The following is a 4,250-nucleotide window of genomic DNA, read 5'->3' as shown; positions in this document are numbered from 1 at the left end:
GTGTGTATTTGTGAATGTGTGAATGCTTGAGTGTGTTTTGTCATAGAGTGGGCAGCGATGTCACTCTCCTTGTGATTTCTTTTCAATCCTCAGATTGTGGAAATGACAAAATGGCTCTAGTTGTGCAGAGAGCAGTCTACTTATGTGCAGTCTTGTACATCAGTTTCACCCATCTACTTACTCCGGGACTGAGTTAAATGATCAAACAGCACTCACTATGACCTGCCATTGCCCAGTATCTCCAGACTCCTCCCTTGTGCCCCTGAGACTCAATTCTCTGACATTGTCAAGAATGGCTGGAAGCTTCCTGTACTGCCACACATTACTGTTTTGCTACATCTTTGCTTTGAGCATTTCCCCTTTCCTCTGTTCACCGAACAATTCTTAGTCACTTCCTATAGTCCTATCTCTCCTTTTTTCCCTTTTGGGATTGACTCTACCTTCACAGGAAAGATTTCTCTCTTCCTCTAGCAACAAGAGACACCTCTTGAGCGGAAGAGTGAGAAGAAGAAATCTACTGGAGCTCATTCACCGAAAAATGACTTTCTGATGAGACAGCCGAGTTCCCTAGTGTTCCATGCCTACTGCTCTAGGCATCAGTCCTCTAAACTGGAGAGTTAGTGATCTCCAGGTATTCCTCATGCTCCCCTACATTTTCTATCCTTTGCAGTTATTTGGGGGCCATATTACTTGTTTTGTTCAATGAGCTGTGAGAAGTGACATGTTTAACTCATGGGCCAAGCAATTATGCAGAACAGCCACAGAGATGGTTTGCAGCATGAGGAATGCAGTCAGTAATGTGGAGATAATGGGGTTTGGGTCAGGTGGGTGCCCGGGGCAGTGGGGACCACTCTGCAGAGCGCATGGTTTCTGGCCACTTTGCTGTACCTCTGAAACTGGTGCCGGAGAGTATTGAATGTAAACTGTGGTTAAAATAATTTTAAAAAGAACCAATGGGCCTCCTCTATCTTTCTCTTTCTTTGAGGCCAGTTTGTGGCAAAACTGCAACATGGAAGAAGCTTAAATCCCAGGGTCACTGTTGGACAAATATCTCACCTGTATCAGACTGAGGCATAAACAATGGCCAAATCTTTATTGGGGTCAGTCACTGTGATTTAGTGGGAGGTGTTCTTGCAGTATCCGGTGTCAATTACTCAAACCAACTCAACTCTCTATTTTTCTAGTTAAATCATTTTCTGTTTTAGTTTCCCAGAGTCCATTTGTTTAGCTTGTACATAGAGAACCTGTGGTTATTTGTTTGTGATTTCACTTCCCTGACTGGACTGTGAGGAATTTGAATGCAGGAACGTGTTTGGTTCTTTCTATACTGCTGATGACTGACACAGTGGTGGGTACAGAAGGGTCTCCATGTAGCCTTGCCAAGAGAATTCATTATTTATCCTTACCACATTTCATTTTGCTTTGATAAAAATAATGTGTTTTAATCTTTTGGAGTAAAATGAAGCTGGGTTTGCTTTTCAGCTCAGCCACTGGTTGACTTTCATCAAGTTAATTAACTTTTTTGATCTTCTAGTTTTTTATTTTTAAAGTGGGAACAACAATATGACCAGCTCTATGTAGATATTAGTAACATTACATAAGAAACTGTATGCGAATGCTTAGCACAGTGCCTGGTAAACAATGAGAACTAAGTAAACAGCTGTTCTTATTACCATTATGATGGGATAGTCATCATGATTCTTTTTGTTACACCACTGTTTTCTGCCCAGCCATTGACACACAGCCCTGTTGCCAAGAGAATATATGGACTTTCTCCTACCCATGGTCGGCAAACTGCGGCTCGCGAGCCACATGCGGCTCTTTAGCTCCTTGAGTGTGGCTCTTCCTAAGCCTTAGGAGTGCCCTAATGAAGTTAATAACAATGTACCTACCTATATAGTTTAAGTTTAAAGAATTTGGCTCTCAAAAGAAATTTCAATCATTGTACTGTTGATATTTGGCTCTGTTGACGAATGAGTTTTCCGACCACTGTCCTAGACCTTTTCGTCTGTACCTGTTCCTTTCTCTTCCAACACACTTCAAGAAATTTCACTTTTAAATTACTTTCACATAATCTCCTTAGGAGGCCACACAAGAAAGAGACACATTAGCTACATAGCAAATCCATTCCTGAATAAGTGTCAAGAGCCCTGCATGGTCTTCCTAAAACCATGACGCCCCTCATCCTCTCCAGCTTGTTTGTATATTGTTGTTACATCTTCCAAGACGGTTTCTCTGTTGGTGTAAAAGTAAATGGTAATTCCTCAGGATTATTTATTTATTTATTTATTTATTTATTTATTTATTTATTTATTTAAGTGAGGCTTTTTATTGTTGTTTTTATTCCTTTTTTTAAAAATTAAAGGTCTCTTACTGGCCCTGCTTCCATGAGTGACCAAGACCAGGGGGAAAAAGGGAGGGGAACCAAGCAACATGGGGAGGGGTTATCTTCACAACATTCCATTTATACACAGAACTAAACAGACAAGCACAGAGTCACCGTTGTGGTTAGAAGTTGGCAGCATGGGAAAGGGGGGGAACAGGTTGCAAGTAGGGGTGTCGTTAAAAAAATACAGGCCCTCTCCAAAACTGGGGTGCCTGGGGTAGGGAGGAGTTAGTCTGCTTCAACCCAAGAGGAATCAGAAGATCAAAAACTGTTTGGGAAGGCCAGAACCGTCAGGGGTGGAGGGAGAAGGAAAGTTCAGGGGGTGGGGGGCTGTTTGGCAACTGGGTGAAGGGATTGCCCTCCCCCTGCTGGGATCCCTCCAGCCCCTTGGGTCTGGCAGAAGGGGGCAGTCTTCAACCCCCCCACCGGCAGGTCTGGGGTGCCAGATGCTCCAGGCAGGGAGCTGGATGGAGCTCACAAAGGCTTGCCCTCCAGGGAGATGACAGCACTGCCCCAGCTTCTCTGCCAGAGTGCAGTGGTCCTTGACCTCCTCGTAGCAGTTTGCTTATAATTCATGCTTGATCCCCGTAAGCTTCTTGATGGCATCCTTGGAGCTGGCATAAATCATTTTGCTCTTAAGAGGCGCAGTCTCAGGAGCTCAGAAGATAAAGACCAGGTCCTGCTTCTTGCTCTTCTTGGTCTCATAGGTTGTGTCATACAGGGCATAGCGGCAGTCTTTGTCTGGCAGCACCTTGACGAAGGTGGCGTAGGGGTTGTCTACTGTCTGGCCCACATCACCTACCAGGATCTCCTTGCCCTCTTCCAGAATGATGTTCTTCTTGTCTTCACTGAGGCAGAAGAGCACCGCCTTCTTGTGCTTCTTCACCTCCTCTGGTGTTGAGGACTTACGTACCTTCATGTCATTGAACACTTTGATGACTCCATCAGAGACAGCCACACCAGAGGCCATGTTTCCGGAAGCTAAAGGAGATAGCAAGATAGCCTTGAAAGATGAGCGCCGCTGCAGCTGCTGCTGGGATCCGACTGCTCTTTTTTATTTTTATAACAGGTATGAATTCTTCAAATGAAAGTTATGTTCTAGTTTAGAGATGTAGATTTTTTAAAATGAGAAACAAAAAAAGACACCTTTTTGATATTTGAAGGTGGAGTAGAGTCTTGTTTTCCCCAGATCAGCTTCCTGACAGCTAACCTGTTGGCAGCCCTGGCTGTTGAGTGGTTCACATTCAGCAATGTGACCAGAAGTAATGACTCCAATTCAATAGAGATCAGAAATAATCAGAAGTTATGATTCCTGGGCAGCTGCTTCATGTTCAGTATTAAGCTGCTTTAGCAAATCTCTCCCTTATTCTTGTGGCCAGATGCTATAGAGCATGAAGTAAAGAAAATGTAATATATGCACCCCCTCTCCTTTCACACCTGCTGCCCTGCTACTGTCATAGTGGAAGTCACAGAGATAGGGACCTAACTGAGCTGAGAGACTGACTGAGTTCTCGGGGTCAGAGCCTCAGGGCACCTGCACACCTGGGGTAGGTTACTGGCTAATGTACCAGTTCGATAAATTACTCTGGTGGAAATCACTTTATTATTGATGACTTGCCCATTCCTGCTGCACAATGGTGATGTATGCCATGTACTGCTGCATTACCAGTTCAATTCTTCTTTTGTCATTCAAGCTCCCTCAGCCTTGACAGGGGCCAGGCAGCTGGTAGGCAGCTGGCGGTCTGCATGATGTCCAGGAGCAGCTTTATTCAGGCTGCCCCTGGGGACTTTATGAAATGGCTCTCAGGGAGGAAACGGAGCCTGCCAGTGATGGAAAATGGATGATCACTGTCTAAACATCTAG

At 44.4% G+C, this 4,250-nt stretch overlaps 1 pseudogene; it reads right to left on the bottom strand.

Moving 5' to 3' along the window:
• Positions 1-2,357: 2,357 nt before the first annotated feature.
• On the bottom strand, positions 2,358-3,413 carry LOC132238026 (cofilin-1-like; annotated as a pseudogene).
• Between the last annotated feature and the right edge of the window lie 837 nt (positions 3,414-4,250).

The sequence above is a fragment of the Myotis daubentonii genome, chromosome 7 (assembly GCF_963259705.1).
Source record: "Myotis daubentonii chromosome 7, mMyoDau2.1, whole genome shotgun sequence".
In the NCBI taxonomy this organism is placed as follows: Eukaryota; Metazoa; Chordata; class Mammalia; order Chiroptera; family Vespertilionidae; genus Myotis; species Myotis daubentonii.
Note: the sequence above shows the minus strand (reverse complement) of the source record. Positions and strands in the feature narration are given on the sequence as shown.